General features: G+C 41.8%; 6 non-coding genes across 6 annotated transcripts; 1 reads left to right on the top strand and 5 right to left on the bottom strand.

Annotated features, from left to right (window-relative positions):
• Positions 1–12,107: 12,107 nt before the first annotated feature.
• trnav-uac (transfer RNA valine (anticodon UAC)) lies at positions 12,108–12,180 on the bottom strand. The gene has a single exon. It is a non-coding gene; the product is annotated as a tRNA-Val (tRNA).
• A 182-nt stretch (positions 12,181–12,362) lies between these two features.
• trnav-uac (transfer RNA valine (anticodon UAC)) lies at positions 12,363–12,435 on the bottom strand. The gene has a single exon. It is a non-coding gene; the product is annotated as a tRNA-Val (tRNA).
• A 235-nt stretch (positions 12,436–12,670) lies between these two features.
• Positions 12,671–12,743, bottom strand: trnav-uac (transfer RNA valine (anticodon UAC)). The gene has a single exon. It is a non-coding gene; the product is annotated as a tRNA-Val (tRNA).
• A 1,104-nt stretch (positions 12,744–13,847) lies between these two features.
• trnag-ucc (transfer RNA glycine (anticodon UCC)) lies at positions 13,848–13,919 on the top strand. Its single transcript has one exon. It is a non-coding gene; the product is annotated as a tRNA-Gly (tRNA).
• A 1,247-nt stretch (positions 13,920–15,166) lies between these two features.
• Positions 15,167–15,280, bottom strand: LOC116680905 (U5 spliceosomal RNA). Its single transcript, XR_004329915.1, has one exon. It is a non-coding gene; the product is annotated as a U5 spliceosomal RNA (small nuclear RNA).
• A 1,951-nt stretch (positions 15,281–17,231) lies between these two features.
• On the bottom strand, positions 17,232–17,447 carry LOC116680904 (small nucleolar RNA U3). The gene has a single exon (XR_004329914.1). It is a non-coding gene; the product is annotated as a small nucleolar RNA U3 (small nucleolar RNA).
• Between the last annotated feature and the right edge of the window lie 1,024 nt (positions 17,448–18,471).

Here is an 18,471-nt window from a genome sequence, read left to right as displayed (position 1 = left end):
AGCATGTTGTGTAAAATTAGTGAGCTGATTGATTCTGTGAAGAACCGGTGTCAGCTATGGCCAATAATTAATCTATATACTGTATATTAGGGCTGCAGAATTAATCAAATTTTTATTGTGATCACAATTTTGACTTCCCACGATCAAATTTCAAATCAGTTGTTCTTGCACCGCGCAGCTTAGTATCTAATGGAGACAGTCAAAGAGGACAGAGTAACGGAGAAAAACTCACAGATAGCAGTCGGTTATATGTCGGTCTCAAGGTTTACCAGTTTACCAGTAAACGCAACATTTTGTCCCGTCTGTGTTATTCAGACACACAGCAGTGACCAGTGCTAGTTGGTGCTAGTAGCGTCTGTTAGCCGTTAGCTCCTCTAGGACGCAGCGGTGCTAATGTCCTCGCATCCGCTGCAATGCTGTTTATATGGATATGGTTTAATATTGCGATACATGACCCTTTCGTCTGTAAAGCCGTGCCTGTGTGAATCTCTCTCCTCTCTCTCCTCTACTGTCCGCATCTGGCCACACAGCGCTGGTCCACACTTCTGACATTTGTCTACAGTTTTATTTTTTAATTACACAGCTGTATCTTGTTAAATATGAGGGGCAACCCTGTATTTGTACCATTGTTTCTGCGGGTAACTCTGCTATCGTGGCCGCCACGGCAAAGAACACAGAAGAAATTATTGAAAGCAACTACTGCAGTTGGTAGAGTAACAGCGTGTGAGACGGAGCTGCTGGACCTGGACCAGGACCTGGACCTGGGGCAGAGATGTGACCCATTGCGAGAATATCATAGTTCATAAAAATGCAGTGAAGATACAGACGTTTCATACACACGACGTGTATCCACCATTCAACCCGAAATGTTCATAATGATCAGCCGTCTCTCTGTGAGTAGCGTCCATCACACTCCCTCTCGCAGTTATAAATACCTACATGACGATAAAATTTGTTTTGGTTAAAATCACAAATAATTGTGAGAATAATCGCGATCAAAATTTGCGCGAGATTTTTATTTTGGCCATAATCGTGCAGCAGCCCACTGTATATATACATATTAAGGAAGGAAGGAAGCACATGTTGAACATGGAGAGGTTATAGTGCATTTCACACTGAAATACTCAGCAAATGGCTCGTTCCAGACATTGCTCTGAGGAACAGAGGACTTTGATTAAAAGTTGATATGAGAGAGGAAAACATATAAAGAAGTGCAGAAGATTATAAGCTGCTCTGCCAAAAGGATTTCAGATGCCTTGTAATGACATCCAAAGCCTGACCGACGTGGGAAACAACCAAAGGACACATTGACTGGCCAACGGAGAAATAGAGCAACATTCTGGGGACTGATGAGAGGAAACTGTTCTTTTTTGGGTCTAGGAGCCGCAGACAGTTTGTCCTCCGACCCCCCTGCACTGAAATCAAGCCCCAGTCCACTGGGAAGACAGTAAAGCTGGTGGTTATGGATGTTTCTCATACTGTGGTGTTGGGCCTGTTTATCACATACCAGGGATCGTGGATCAGTTTCAATACATCAGAATACTTGGAGTTAGCTCGCTCCACCATGGCACCTTACTAAGTAAAACCAGAAGCATCGTTCACAGGATGTCTGTGTCCAAGTTCGACTGCTGCATTACCATTGTTACGCTGTGTGTATGTGTGTTAATAAAGTTGGGATTGAATATCTGTGTGGCCTTTTTGTTGCTGGCCTTGACCTGCTCTCTATGGAAAGACCGGGAGATACAGTGAGGAAAAAGTATTTGAACACCCTGCTATTTTGAAAATTCTCCCACTTAGAAATCATGGAGGGTCTGAAATTGTCATCGTAGGTGCATGTCCACTGTGAGAGACATAATCTAAAAAAAAATATCCAGAAATCACAATGTATGATTTTTAAACTATTTGTATGATACAGTTGCAAATAAGTATTTGAGCACCTGTCTATCAGCTAGAATTCTGACCCTCAAAGACTTGTTAATCTGCCTTCAAAATGTCCACCTCCACTCCATTTATTATCCTAAATTAGATGCACCTGTTTGAGGTTGTTAGCTGCATAAAGACATCTGTCCACCCCATACAATCAGTGAGAATCCACTACTAACATGGCCAACACCAAAGAGCTGTCCAAAGACACTAGAGACAAAATTGTCCACCTCCACAATTCTGCAAAGGGCTATGGGAAAATGTCCAAGCAGCTTGGTGAAAAAAGGTCCACTGTTGGAGCAATCATTAGAAAATGGAAGAAGCTAAACATGACTGTCAGTCTCCCTCGGACTGGGGCTCCATGCAAGATCTCACCTGTGGGGTCTCAATGATCATAAGAAAGGTGAGAAATCAGCCCAGAACTACACGGGAGGAGCTGGACCTGAAAAGAGCTGGGACCACCGTTTCCAAGGTTACTGTTGGTAATACACTAAGACGTCATTGGTTTTGATTTTGTTTTTTTAGATTATGTCTCTCACAGTGGACATGCACCTACGATGACAATTTGAGACCCCTCCATGATTTCTAAGTGGGAGAACTATAGCAGGGTGTTCAAATACTTATTTTCCTCACTGTAATAACATTCCAGAGTCCAGTCTAGACCTGCTCTTTATCTTTATGGAAAGCGCAAAGAAATAACTGTTAAATTGAATTGAATATCTGCGTGGCCTTTTTGTTGGCGGCCTTGAGCCAGGCGGTAATAACCGGGGGATGGTCTGGGATTGGTAGTGCTGGAAACTTTGAGGGAGTGTTTGACTCCCAGTTGAACTTGATCTAGTATCTTAGGGGTCATCAGCCTCTCCAACTCAGGGGATTGGTTGGCACTCTTTGTTTCTTAATTAGATCAAAAATAAAAATGTGATAACAAAAAATAATACTTTACATGAGAACAATAATCCAGAAAAACAAAGTGTGAATATATTGTTGAATCTGTTACGTTAAATTGGTAGTACATTACAATACACTTGACTGCACATTATATGAAAGGCACCGAGGAGATTATCCACAATGACTTTTTCCCGGCCTTAATTTATCCGTGTTGCCCCCCCGCCACTATCAGAGGGCCGCAGTTTAATTGACCATCGGTTTTTCTTTGAGGAATTACGGTATGATATATAAATCCTAAAAGACATTTGTGAAACCTGTGTGCATTCATAATATTGAGATTAGATTTCTGGGACTCTTCAGTCTGAACTACCCTCTTTCCTTCACTCACCTCCTCCTCCCTGACACCTTTCCTCTTGCCCTCCTTCTTCTTCTTCTTCTTCTTCTTCTCCGTCTCCTTGTGTTTCTGCAGGTACTCGGTGATAAGGTCCAGGTCCAGGTTGTCTTGCGGCTCCCATGTGTTATCCTCACTGGAAGGTGAGTGCAGACAGAAGAACATCTCCTCACACTTTGTTCTTAGACAATCCATTCTCACTTTAATTATCCTTCCTATTATTCCTTTTTTCTATTGCCATCTTGTAAGGTTGTTTGTGGGTCTGCAACGTAGTGTCAAAATACCAAACCTTCAACTTTGAGGGCATGATACCATGCTGACACTTATTTGCAATATGTAAATATATATTATATATCTCAGGACCAAGAACACCAAGCATTAATATTATAGACTCATACTTACTCTGAGAACCCCTTCCATTTCAGCAGAAACTCTACTCTTCCCTTCACCACTCTGCGGTCCAAAACCTTCTCCACCACATACTCCTCCTCCTCTTCCACCTCCTCATTCTCCTTCTTGCCCTTCTTTCCTGCTCTGGTCGCCAGCTTGCCGTCTGCTGAAGGTGCCTTTAGTAGACCCATGGAGGTGGAGGGGGGGGATGACGACATGCAGAGACAATGATACAAGGGTTAGAAGAACTAATGGGAGGTGTGAGTGAATTCTAGTTTACCGTGTTTTACTAGATTCAAATCTTCTGTGTGAATGGAGAAAATGCAAGGGCTGATGAGGGGACCAATCCATAGGACTCCAGAGTGTCAAGTATCTCCTACATTCAAACTGAAAGAACTACTAAAATGTAAGGCCCAAAAGTCATTAACTGGAGCAACAAGCTACATGCACAGTAGTCTGGACCAACCACACTTCATTTGTGAAAATGGAAAATTCAGAAAGACGTTTTGATGGTGCAACAAGGCAGGCCTGGTCGCTTCTTTAAGGGAATAACTGTAAAGATTCACAAAGAATATGTTTACCATTAGCGAGGGCTGTGCAATTAATAGAATTTTGTTTTTAATATAGATTTTGACTCCAACGATCACAAAAATAGTATAATCGAGAAAAAATGTTCTGTGTTGAAGAACACTCATTTTGTCTTGTGTTCTGAATGACACACGCATGCACATATCTGCCCTTCCCAAAGCCATCAAACCTCTCAGCAGTCAGGGGGCAAGGTGTGTGCATCCAGTGGAATTTAAAAAACTCAGCACGAGTAAAGATGGCAGAAGGAGGCAGCAACAGCAGCGTTTGGTCTGCAAAAAGGCAAATCCAACTCCGTTGTCTGAAAAAAGTTAACGTCAGCTAACTTTGCGGTTCCTCTGCCTGAGCCGCACAACAACGTGTTGTAGAGCCCAGGAGCCCTGGCTCTTATCTAACATGTGTCTGTGTAAATAATATTTAAAAAAAGACAAAAATGGTTTGACTAAAACTTGGCCATGATACCCGAGTTCTCTTTGGACTAAAACGATAAATGGACTGTTCTCTATAGCACTTTTCTAGTGTCAACGACTACTCAAAGTTTTTCTACATAATACAGCAACCATTCACACACAGAAGTACACTGTGGCCAAGGCTGCTGTACAAGTACACCCCGTACTCAGGGTTCAGTGTTTTCGACTTTGACGTAGGACTGCAGGGATTGAACCACCAACCTTCTAATTGGCAGGCGACCGCTTTTCTACTTAGCCACAGCCGCCGTCTTTTAGTGTTGATATGTTGATGGCGGCCCACCACGGTATAGGGCAGACGCACAACAGGGTTTCTGCTATGTACACCACCGCTCCTTCAGCTGGTCATGAAAAGTCATGAAGTCGTAATTACGCGACTCTGCAGAGCCGTCTGATCTACTGGACTCGAGCCAACTGTCATCCGCTCTCTTTCGCCAAAGCAATTGGAATTGCCTAGTCTTACTATTTTGCATGCATGTATGTATGTATGTATGTATGTATGTAATATGCACATGCATATTGTAATGACGAGAGTCATTTATATATAATCCTAAAAGACATTTGTGAAACCTGTGTGCATTCATTAATATTGAGATTAGATTTCTGGGACTCTTCAGTCTGGAGTACCCTCTTTCCTTAACTCACCTCCTCCTTCCCGACACCTTTCCTCTTGCCCTCCTTCTTCTTCTCCTCCGTCTCCTTGTGTTTCTGCATGTACTCGGCGATAAGGTCAAGTTCCAGGTTGTCTTGTGGCTCCCATGTGTTATCCTCACTGGAAAGGTGAGTGCAGACAGAAGAACATCTCCTCACACTTTGTTTTTAGACAATCCATTGATCATTTGAGGGCATGATACAATGCTGCAATCTATGCTGTAGATTATTTGCATACACACACATATACAGTACAGGCCAAAAGTTTGAACACACCTTCTTATTCAATGCATTTCCTTTATTTTCATGACTATTTACATTATAGATTATCACTGAAGGCCTCACAACTATGAATGAACACATGTGGCATTATGTACTTAACAAAAAACTGTGAAATAACTGAAAACATGTCTTATATTCTAGTTCTTCAAAGTAGCCCCCCTTTGCTTTTTTGATAGTGCTGCAAACCCTTGGTGTTCTCTCAATGAGCTTCATGAGGTAGTCACCTGAAATGGTTTCCACTTTACAGGTGGGCATTTTCAGGGTTACTTAGTGGACTTTCTTACCTTATTAATGGAGTTGGGACCATCAGTTGTGTTGTGCAGAAGTCAGGTTGATACACAGCCAACAGCCCTATTGGACAACTGTTACAATTCATATTATGGCAAGAACCAATCAGCTAAGTAAAGAGAAACGAGTGGCCATCATTACTTTAAGAAATGAAGGTCAGTCGGTCCGGAAAATTTGAATGTGTCCCCAAGTGCAGCCGCTAAAACCATCAAGCGCTACAACGAAACTGGCTCAGATGAGGACCGCCCCAGGAAAGGAAGACCAAGAGTCACCTCTGCTGCTGAGGATAAGTTCATCTGAGTCACCAGCCTCAGAAATCACAAGTTAACAGCAGCTCAGATTAGAGACCAGATGAATACCACACAGAGTTCTAGCAGCAGGCATAGCTCTAGAACAACTGTTAAGAGGAGACTGAATCAGGCCTTCATGGTCAAATAGTTGCTAGGAAAACACTGCTAAGGAGAAGAAGAGATTTGTTTGGGCCAAGAAACACAAGGAATGGACATTTGACCAGTGGAAATCTGTGCTTTGGTCTGATGAGTCCAAGTTTGAGATCTTTGGTTCCAACCGCTGTGTCTTTGTGTGACGGAGAAAAGGTGACTGGATGGGTTCTACATGCCTGGTTCCCATCGTGAAGCATGGAGGAGGAGGTGTGATGGTGTGGGGGTGCTTTGCTGGTGACACTGTTGGGGATTTATTCAAAATTGAAGGCATACTGAACCAGCATGGCTACCACAGCATCCTGCAGCGACATTCCATCCCATCCGGTTTGCGTTTAGTTGGACCATCATTTATTTTTCAACAGGACAATGACTCCTAACACACCTCCAGGCTGTGTAAGGGCTATTTGACCAAGAAGGAGAGTGATGGAGTGCTTTGCTTCCACAGTCACCGGACCTGAACCCAATCCAGATTGTTTGGGGAGAGCTGGACTGCAGAGTGAAGGAAAAGGGCCAACAAGTGCTGAGCATTCTGGGAACTCCTTCAAGACTGTTGGGAAACCATTTAAGGTGACTACCATTCAAGAGAATGCCAAGAGTGTGCAAAGCAGTAATCACAGTAAGGGGGGGGTACTTTGAGGAAACTAGACTATATATGACATGTTTTCAGTTATTTCACACTTTTCATAATTCCACATGTGTTCATTCACAGTTGTGATGCCTTCAGTGATAATCCACAATGTAAATAGTCATGAAAATAAAGGAAATGCATTGAGTTATATGATAATGATATATACACAGTATATCAGGACCAAGAACACCAAACATTAATATTCTAGACTCATACTTACTCTGAGAACCCCTTCCATTTCAGCAGAAACTCTACTCTTCCCTTCACCACTCTGCGGTCCAGAACCTCCTCCACCACATACTCCTCTTCTTCCTCTTCCTCCTCCTCCTTCTTGCCTTCCTTTCCTGCTCTGGTCGCCAGCTTGCCGTCTTCTGAAGGTGCCTTACTAGACCCAATGATTGGGGGGGGGGGGGGGGACATGCAGAGATAAAGATACAAGGTTAGAAGAACTAATGGGAGGTGTAAGTGAATTCTAGTTGACCGTGTTTTACTAGATTCAAATCTTCTGTTTGAATGGAGAAAATACAAGGGCTAATGAGGGGACCAATCCATAGGACTCCAGAGTGTCAAGTATCTCCTGCATTCAGACTGGAAGAACTACTACAATGTAAGGTCCAAAAGTCATTAACTGGAAATACAAGCTACATGCACAGTAGCCTGGACCAACCACACTTCATTTAGCAGAACATCTCCAGATGTTCCTGTGTGAAAATGGAAAGTTCAGAAAGACATTTGATGGTGCAACAAGGCAGGCCTGGCCGCTTCTTTAAGGGAATAACTGTAAAGATTCCCAAAGAATATGTTAACATTAGCCATCTTATATCTAACTGGGATGTTTTGGCAGTGATTGGAGCAGGATTGTTGAGGACGAAGTAAAGTTACACAGACTGATAAGCCATGGATGCAGAACATTGACATAGTGTGTGTGTGTGTGTGTGTGTGTGTGTGTGTGTGTGTGTGTGTGTCTGTCTGCTCTCTGTCAACATGTGTTTCTTCTATCAGGGTGAACAGTTCCTTCCTGAGACTATGTAGCAGAGCCAAAGTCGTTGCGTCCAGAGCTCAGCCCCGCCCACGACTATTCTGATTGGTTTAAAGAAAACAAACAAGCCAAAAACATTTCTTCTACAGTAAAAGAACGAAGCAAAAAAATCCCAGTTAAAGCTGTTTTTAACTTTAATAAATGAAAACATCTTTCTAAGAGACAACAAGGAATCCTGTTAAATAATCCTGATTTCAATAGAAACCAAAGTAATTGGGATTCATATCTCTTTCCCTAACGTACGACACGGAAAGCTTCAAATGATCACATTTCAGAAACATAAAAATCAGCAATTGTTTGTTTGTTTGAAGATATATTTCAGGCAACGCATTAAAGCTTGGTCTATTTGCTGGATTGTTCCAAGGTAACTGTTGGTAGCTAACGTTAGCAGATAAGCCCGTTGACAGTGTTGAGTCATGAAGAGTTAAAAACAATGTATTTATGCTAAAGTATGCTGCAGTCGGGTTGAGAAGATTTGATTTAATTCAGTGGTGAATGCTCCATATCAAGCTGTTTAATTATCATCTGTTGTCTCAGTGACGAGTAGATCAGGACGGCCCTATTGTCCCCCCCCCCACTCTAAAGAAATGATTAGGTCAAGTCTGGCATCTCACATATAGAAAGAAACCTTTGCTTCACACCAGGAAGTAACCTTCTGCCCCCCCCCCCCCCCCCCGCTGTCTTAGACTATAAGACAATACAATGTTGATTAACTGTATTTTTGTGTCTCTTTATGTAGTGTTAACTAGCATGTTAGTTAGCAGTAATTGGCCTGTGTCTATGTTAATGTTAACTAGCATGCTTGTTAGCAGTAATTAGCCTGTGCCTATGTTAATGTTAACTAGCATGTTAGTTAGCAGTAATTAGCCTGTGCCTATGTTAACTAACATTTTAGTTAGCAGTAATTAGCCTGTGTCTGTTAATGTTAACTAGCATGTTAGTTAGCAGTAATTAGCCTGTGCCTATGTTAATGTTAACTAGCATGTTAGTTAGCAGTAATTAGCCTGTGCCTATGTTAATGTTAACTAGCATGTTAGTTAGCAGTAATTAGCCTTTGCCTATGTTAATGTTAACTAGCATGTTAGTTAGCAGTAATTACTTACGGTTACAACTTTCAGACAGGTTGCTCACGTCACATTTACGTCGTCAGTTGGAGGCTGCGCAGTAACGCTCAGCATCACCGGAAAAGCGCTTCTAATAGACTTCACTGGTCTCCATGGAAACAACGGGACCTGTTGGTCCACTTCTTTAACTGTCTATGGTTTCACTCACTCACTTAAAACAACTACTAACTGGCTCTATTAGCCTACAAGCTAGTGCTAGCTTGTAGGCTAATAGAGCCAGTTAGGTCAGTTGGGTCAGTGTTTTCTTTCTTTCATTCCAATTTCAGGTCTGTCAGTCACAGTGAAAACCGGGGACATTTCCAGGGACAGGTCACCAAAACCGGGGACTGTTCCCGGAAACCGGGGACGTCTGGTCACCCTCCACAAGGACTTTAGCTTGTGCTACACTAACTGCTAACGATGCTAACGGGCTAACGATGCTAACAGTCGTTGGTATCATAACTTTAACAAACTGTATGGATGTAAAACAATATTAACACACACACACACACACACACACACACATATGTATGTTTTTCATATGTTTACATATGGAAATGAATGAATGTAAGAATGTTTACCTTCTGTCTGGATCAGTAAGTGCAGCTAATCAGCCCCGGTAAAGATAACTGATTCTCTTCATAATCACGGATAACGGTCGCCGAAGGCCCGCCCCTCTGCCCTCACATCGACAGCTGATTGGACGGAACGTTAACAGCAACCAATAGAATTGAAGTAGGTCAACAGATTTTAAAACACTGTATTTTTACTGTAACGCTGAACATATTCAAAATAAATTATTTAACGGTTACAAAAAACAACAACGGAAAAACTACAAAATAATATGTAATATAGAGTATACATAATTAAATCAACCTGACATGTGTGTAGTAATAACAATAACTGAACTTGTCTTTCATAAACATTATATTAATATTTAAAATCCTGAAAATGTAGAAAGTATATGTGTGTGTGTGTGTGTGTGTGTGTGTGTGTGTGTGTTAATATTGTGAGTACATTTCTTGAGTTATTATTGTATGAAATTATGGTTTAAATTATGATAAATGTAGGCTATATATTAACTCAATGTTCACATCACTCCAGTTTGGAGGTCTTTACACTTTTTTCCTGCCCCTCAAAGAATGTATTTCAAAATGCTACTGCATACACAGAACCACGGGGGGATGGAGTCCAGGTTGAAATATACACAAGTTATACTTTAAATATTAACAGATTATTAAAATGAAAAGTGGGCGTGTACAGGGAGGGATAAGAGGCTGATTCACATATGCACACTTGTAGGTAATATGTGATTTATAAACAGAATATTACATACAGATGTGCATGCACATGGTTTTATAGATCTGATTTATTTTTGGCTTTTGGGTGTACGTACACTTTCCGTAAGGATCCTACATGCAATTTTATAAATAAAACCCCAGATTATATGGATTATGGTGGGTTTGGTGATAGTGCTCTATAAAAGTAGTGATTATTTACATGGAGTCTGGTGGAGAAATGCTGTTCTATACACGCTAAAAGTAGTGATTATTTACATGGAGTCTGGTGGAGATATGCTGCTCTATACACTAGAAGTAGTGATTCTTTAGATAGATAGATATTCATTGTTCCCAAAAAAATGGGAAATTACAGTGTTACAGCAGCACACAAAATAAACATACATACAATATACATGAAATAATAATAATAATAATGACAAAATATAAGAATATAAGAACAAATATTTAAATATGTACAAGATGGGAAAAACAAAATCTGCAACTGTTTAAGTATGGTAAAATGTAAATGATCCAATCGTGCCGGTTGCCCTTATTGCAATATTGTGGTGTCTCAGAGTCTCATCTACTCCCCAGGGATGACGCGTTGAAGAGTTGTATTGCCTGTGGTAGGAATGATTTCCTGTAGCGGTCCGTGCTGCATTTAAACTGTCGGAGCCTCTTTGAGAAGGAGCTCCTCTGTTGGACCAGTGGGGGGTGGAGAGGGTGGTCAGGGTTATCCATGATAGATAACAGTTTGTTCAGTGACCTCCTCTCCACCACAGCTTCAAAAGTGTCCTGTTTGCAGCCGATCACGGAGCCAGCCTTCCTGATCAGTTTGTTCAGTCTGTTTGTGTCGCTGGCTCCGATGCTGCTGCCCCCCCCAGCAGATGGCGGAGGAGAACAGAGCGCTGGCCACGACAGACCGGTAGAAGATCTCCAACATCCTGCTGCACACGTTGAAGGATCTCAGCTTCCTCGGGAAATAGAGTCTGCTCATCCCCTTCTTGTAAACAGCAGTGCTGTTGATCTTCCAGTTCAGCCTGCTGTCGATGTTGACACCCAGGTATCTGTACTCCTCCACCATGTCCACGTCACTTCCCAGTATGCAAAGGGGCTGCGGAGCCGTTCCCTTCCTCCTGAAGTCGATCACCATCTCTCTGGTCTTATCCACGTTCAGAAGCAGGTGATTCTTACCAGACCACTCCACAAATTCATCCACCAGTGCCCTGCACTCTCCCTCCTGTCCATCCCTTATACACCCAACAACTGCAGAGTCATCAGAAAACTTCTGTAGATGACATGACTCTGAAATCTTTGGTGTATAAGGTGAACAGAAAAGGAGACAGCACAGTCCCCTGTGGGGCCCCCGTGCCACTCACCATCTACTCAACATCAGATGGAACACGGTCCAGACCGACAAACTGTGGTCTGTCTGTCAGGTTGTCAGTGATCCAGGAGACTGTGGACGCACCGACACCCATCACCCGCAGCTTCTCACCTAGTAGCACAGTAAATGGGTCGGTAAAACAGTAATATTTTTCATTCATGTGTACACTGCCAAGAATGAGAGACAAAACATATTTGAAGAACCTTAAAGAAAGTCAATTTTCCATTCATTTTTACAATTCTATGTATAACTATGCCCTAATTGACTGAGAAGAGAAGGCATTGCTGTGGGTTTTTTTTCAATTGTTGTTCAACCCTTTTCAAACGGTAACAGGACATAGTTCTCACTTCAAACCATAAGCCTGATTCCACTAGGGATTGAACCCAGGACCTTCTGCATGTAAAGCAGATGTGATAACTACTACACTATGTAACCTCTGACGTACTGTCATCTTTAACATAATCGGAACAATACAGTAAAAATAATGGCTGGAGGTGAGGTTCTGGAAAGACATGGGCTTTTATTTCATTGTTTGCATTCAATTCTTTCTAAAGACTTTTTAAATGACAATTGCCAGGTGGTACCAAATACATAGTTCTTACTTTAAAGCATAAGTCTGGTTCCACTGGGGATTGAACACAGGACCTTCTGCGTGTAAAGCAGACGTGATAACTACTACACTATGGAACCTCTGTAATAGTGTTATTTTTAACATTATCAGAAAATGTAAATAAAATGGATGGAGGTCAGGTTCTAAGAAGTGAAACCAATGCAAGAGCACTGAAGAAGTCTTTCAGATAGACAATATGTCTTTGGAGCATGTTTTTTTTGATTGTCGAGTATAGTTCACTCCAATTTTTAAGACTTTTCCAGGGACGCCTGCCAGGTGATAACAGGACATAGTTCTTACTTTAAACCTTAAATTTGGTTCCACTGGGGATTGAACCCAGGACCTTCTGCGTGTAAAGCAGATGTGATAACTACTACACTACGGAACCTCTGTGATCTGGCTTTTCTTTACATAACCTGCATATAAATGTGACCTGAACCATAGACTGTAGAATTAGCTGTACTGTAGCTCCGGTTCTGAAAAGTGAAAACAATGCAATGGTGAACGAAGTGAAGTGAGGATTCTTTTCATCACTGTAGCCAGGCTGACAGATGGTCACAGCTCTATTGAGCCAAGTATTCCCATAGCTCTTAGTAGTAACGACTTTATGAGATTCGTCAATGATAAAATTACAACTATTAGGAGCAAAATTCACCAAGACCCGCCTTTAACTGGCACTGACTTATCTCTAAAGTCAGGAACCTTAGAAACATCAGTAAAACCAGATACGTGTTTAGACTGCTTTGCTTCACTTGATCTTTATCAATTTAATTCAATTATTTCTTCATCTAAACCATCAACCTGCCTCTTAGATCCCATCCCGACTAGGCTACTTAAAGAAGTTTTACCATTAGTCAACACTTCTCTACTAGATATAACCAATCTGTCTTTATTAACAGGCTATGTACCACAGTACTTTAAAGTAGCTGTAATTAAACCTCTTCTGAAAAAGCCCAACCTTGATCCAGATGTTTTAGCCAACTATAGACCTATATCCAACCTTCCATTTCTTTTTAAGATTCTTGAGAAAGCAGTCGCCAAACAGCTGTGCGACTTTCACAACTTTTGCCTAGTTCTCTATTCTGTCGGGGCTTAACTCTGTCTACCCAACATCTTCTTTTTTTTTCTTGTTCTGTCTTGGCAAGAAGTATTATGCTTTTGGGTTGTCTGTCCATCTGTACATCAGAATCAGAAACATTTTATTGATCTGTGAAGGGAAACTCTTAAAAAAGGACTGCTCCTTCGAGCCAGATTTGAACCAGTGACCAAAGGATTTCAGATTCATGCCCCTACAGTTCTCCGCTCTACCAACTGAGCTATCAAAGGGAGATAACATTCATGAACACACTTCCCATTCTTGTTGATGTGATGACACAGGACCCCTTGGGGGGACTTTCTGAATCATCAGGGGCTGTAGCTCAGTGACAGAGCGCACTTTCAGTCTCAATGCCCAGATGTATTACAAGATTTGAAGTGAACATTGTATTGCCCAGCGATGGTGGTATAGTGGTGAGCATAGCTGCCTTCCAAGCAGTTGACCTGGGTTCGATTCCCAGCCATCGCAGTAGCTTTCTGTGAGTGATGTTACTTGCTTTATTTGTCAAGAAGTCAGCAGGAAGGTTACTTGCCCAACCTGGTTTGATAAAACATTAGATCTCTTTGGGCTGCACGATTATGGCCAAAGTTATAATCACGATTAGTTTGATCAATATGGAGATTATCACAATTATTTGTTGATTTTCTTCTTCAAAGTGCCGGAAACCAATCACCAATCGAAAAAAAACCTTCGCAAAGAAAAAGCCAATACTTTATTAAAAAATGCCAATACTTTATTAAAAAATGTTTTCACACTTTGTCATTTGTCTCTGGCATTGTTGATTATTAGAATATTGTAACCAGCATTAAGTGAGTAGGTTTAGGTCTGTGTGAATATGGGCCGAGCATCTACCTGGGCTGAATGAGTGAACATCTTCTTTTGCATTTTCACTGTAAAGAGCCATTACTCCTCCATGTAGGGCGTCAGAATTTGGGTTTCTTGAAAATGGTTCTTTGAGTACAGGTAAACTTAGAATGCTAAAACAGGATTTAGAAGAAAAGAAGAAAAATGTTTGAGGGGCAAATATGAAAAGCACTCAAGATCTGATATAAATAGAGAAAAATAAGCAATGTTCTAATCAGTGGTTGAAAGAAGCCAAATGTAAAAAAAAAAAAAAAAAAGAGGGTGCATCAACAGTTAACTCCAGAGAAGACAAAAAACAAAGAAAGGACATATGAACAATGTCACTAACGCATTTTCTCTCCATCCAAGTCCTAAAGATGGCGAATAGCTGCTCATCCCACCACCACCCTACCCTCCTCCGCCATCCAGGCCGAAGGGAGAAACACCGTCCGTGTCTCTCCCAGAAGCAAGCGCCAGGAGCGGACAAGATCCCACACAGCCCCCACCTCGCTGCAAGCTCTCTCTCTACAAGCAGCCACGCCCCCCCCACCTACATCTGACATTAAGATCAGAGAGGTATGATCCCATCCAGAACCGTGCCATAGCTGCAGTTTTAGGATTTCTGGATGGGGCCGTGGCTGCTGTTATGTGTATAGCTATAAATCTGCTCCTTAAAAACAATAACAGGTCCGGCACTCCTTTCCCTCCTTTCTCCTTTGGCTTCTTCATCACTCTTCTTTGTACTCGTTCCCACTTGGACCTCTACAGGAAATAAAAGATGACTTGTTCCGGGTCTAAAATCATTTTCTGGGTGGGATAAAAACAGAGCTGATGAGTAAAAGCAAAGGTAAGCAAAAGCAAGTACAAAAAGCTGGGCCAAACAGCAAAACCCACCAAAAATAGTTTCAACTCATCAGCGTTCCCCTCCAAGGAAGTCTTTAGTAAAAGGCAAAAGTCTCGTGCATTGTGAACAGAAACCAGAGTGAGTACAGCCGTCTGATCGAGAGCAGCAGAAAACCCTAGTGGACCCAGTCCAAACCATCTCGGTAAGCCTCACTGGGTGTCCAAACTAAAATGATAAGAGGCAACTTGGTAGACTACTTACTGATGTATATCTGTACTCACAATGCCCTGTTTGTCAGGTCTATTTCCCATCTGGCAGGGACATTTCTGGATTCAGGTGGACATTGTTGACAGATACATTGGTGGATCTTTATTCCCACCATAGGATTTGGCCTGTATTGCACATTGTCTTCACATCCCGCGCAATTTATTGCCATTGTCAAGCACATGACAGATTTTTTTTCCAAGCTCTCGTGTGTTTTTTCATTGTGTGACATCAAATTAAAATCATATTTTTACAAGTGCAAATTTAAACATTTAGTTCAGATTTTTTTGTTCTGCAAGCTCTCACCTTTTGCCCCATATTTCCCTTCATATGAGTCCGAGCCAGCAGCACTAAGGAAGAGCAGCCTCTCCTACGGCGAGTGGTGGCGACCCACGGGGAAACTTTGGTTTCCCAGTCAGTTCCAGTAGTACAGGTGAGAAAGTGGTGGATAAAACGAGGACTGTGGGCCGGCGTTGTTGGTACGTGAGTGGAAATACATCCAACATGCTAACGCATATCCAACGCCATCACCCAGACATGACAATCACTGGAACGAGACAAAAAAACTATCCAACGTCTCCTCCCTACAGTGGTTAACCAGCCTTTAGATCCAAATACAAATAGGGCCAAAAAATCACTGAATCAATCAGGATTTCCACATCACCTTCAAAGCCCCGTATCCACTCGTAGAGTAACCTGGCTTCAAGTATTTGCTGTATGTACTCAAACCTCGTTACAACGCGCCATCCCGTCCACCGGGACTTCAGTGTACCGTTCCACCCCTTTAGTCGCCACCACTCGCCATAGGAGAGGCTGCTCTTCCTTAGTGCTGCTGGCTCTGACTCATATGAAGGGAAATATGGGGCAAAAGGTGAGAGCTTGCAGAACAAAAAAATCTGAACTAAATGTTTAAATTTGCACTTGTAAAAATAAGATTTTAATTTGGAAAGTGTTCTTTCCTTTGGTATGATCTGTTGGTTTGGCAACGCCACTGAAGCACAAAAAAAGTACATTAGAAAAATAATAACTTCCAGCAAACTTTCGGGTATTCTATTTCCAAGTATGGAAAGTTTATACAAAAACAGGATACGGAGAAAGGCAAATAGCATTGTGGGCAACCAGAAGCACCCCCTTTCCTCCACATTTGAACTGCTGCCCTCAGGACGACGATACTGTGCTCCTTTGTTTAAAAAAAACAGATCCAAGCTCTCCTTTGTTCCACAGGCCATTAAACTCCTTAATAATGAAGGTCCCGTCCAATGATATATATATTTTGTTTATCTATTTTATTCTCTTCTTTCTCCCAGCTGGTCTGGAACTCTACCCCCCCCTTCATATTATTCTGGTTTATGGTACGAGTGGTGGTGTACATATGTTTTGTTTTTGTTTTTCCTCCTTGCCTTATCTGTGTTAATGTTGAATACCATGTGATGTGATCTGCAACCTAATTTCCCTATGGGGACAATAAACATGAACTAACTAACTTTAATACATGTCAATCAAGCTGAGCCTGTAAAGGCCACACAGTCTGATTAGTCAAGAGGAAACACCTGTGGGAGTGGAACATGGATGTGTACAGATGGGCTTTCAAACAATGCACCTTTTTTACATGTCAAAGTAGAAAAAGCAAAGGTAAAAATAAAAATGAATTATGGCTTAACTCAGTTTACATTTTTAAACCGGACATAAGGCATTACAAAGTCAAGAAAGTAGGTGTTAACCCGTTAAAGTAACCTTGTCCACCATGGACAAAACATACTTCAAGACTGACTATAATTTCGCATGGTTTATTACCTTCATACAATTAAGTTTTTCACATGTCTGCTACTACCACTCTGATCATATTCCCTTCTTCAATACTCCATAAAGAAGCAAAGAACAATCATCAATGACAGAGAGCACATGAAGTGAATCATTACTCACTGTCAGTCTCACGCTCAGAAAAGAATATCACAACTCATCATCGTGGTCAGCGAGACCAAACACTTTAGAAACACATTCCTCAAGTCAGAAACTCTAGAAATGATCCCTGAAAGTATAGTCTTGGTTAGACTGAGGGGGGAAACTGCATCTCATTCACTGCAGAGTGATTGTCACTCAGGGTTCAGAGGGACAGACGCTAATCGTTACGTGCTCCAGATGACTCTGAGGTGAGAAAATCTATTTAGATCTTTAAAGCCCATGTTGCAGGTTAACCACCACTGTTGATTATTGGGTACAAAAAGCACTCAAGATTTGTATATCATCTCCAAATATTGTTAAAGGGGTGATATAATGCAAAACCGATTTTACCTTGTCATAGGTGAATAACGACAGTTCAGTGGGTAAATAGGACATACATAAAAGCTTTAAATCCCATTAACATGCCTTTCCTCTGAAAATCCCACATTTTGAAACTGCCGCTGAAAACGGGCGAATCCCAACAAAGCCAAAAGGTGACGTCAGGATCTCAGAACCATCAGCTTTGTCACGCCCATGGACGTATAAGGAGAACGGTCCAGCCCTAACATTTACACACAGGCCACTGACCTGAGACCAGCTCCTAATGTTGCTGGCGATAGGTCAATTAGATGTCCGACTGAGAACGTTGCTCCTGTACTCTGACGGGATTTACTAAGAAGAAAGTTTGAAATATTTCCCAGGACATTGACAATGAACCCGGGTTGTAAATGCAGAGTTCCAGTCTGTACACGGAACGGAGACACTTCTCATAGCTAGTCTTCCCAAGGAAGCAAACACTCGACGGACATGGCTGCAGTTTATAAGGAGATCCCTGTGAACTTTTCCCCCAAAGACAGTTTTCAAAACTTCGGACAATTTAAAGCAGGATTTGCTAAGCTGCTGTTGCTGTTCCGACTGTCTGGTCATCCCAACATCAAGCTGTAAGTATGATTTCGTCGCTAACAGTAACATTAGCAGGGCTGCCAACTCTCACGCATTGGCCGTGAGACACACGCATTTGACTGGTTTCACACGCTCACACGCCACACCCCCGATTTCTCACGCTGAAGTGTCAACCCGGTCGGTCAAATTTCTGATAGATGAGTTTATCTATAGATTTAGCTGTTT

Source organism: Etheostoma spectabile, unplaced genomic scaffold (genome assembly GCF_008692095.1).
Source record: "Etheostoma spectabile isolate EspeVRDwgs_2016 unplaced genomic scaffold, UIUC_Espe_1.0 scaffold00018498, whole genome shotgun sequence".
Lineage (NCBI taxonomy): Eukaryota > Metazoa > Chordata > Actinopteri > Perciformes > Percidae > Etheostoma > Etheostoma spectabile.
Note: the sequence above shows the minus strand (reverse complement) of the source record. Positions and strands in the feature narration are given on the sequence as shown.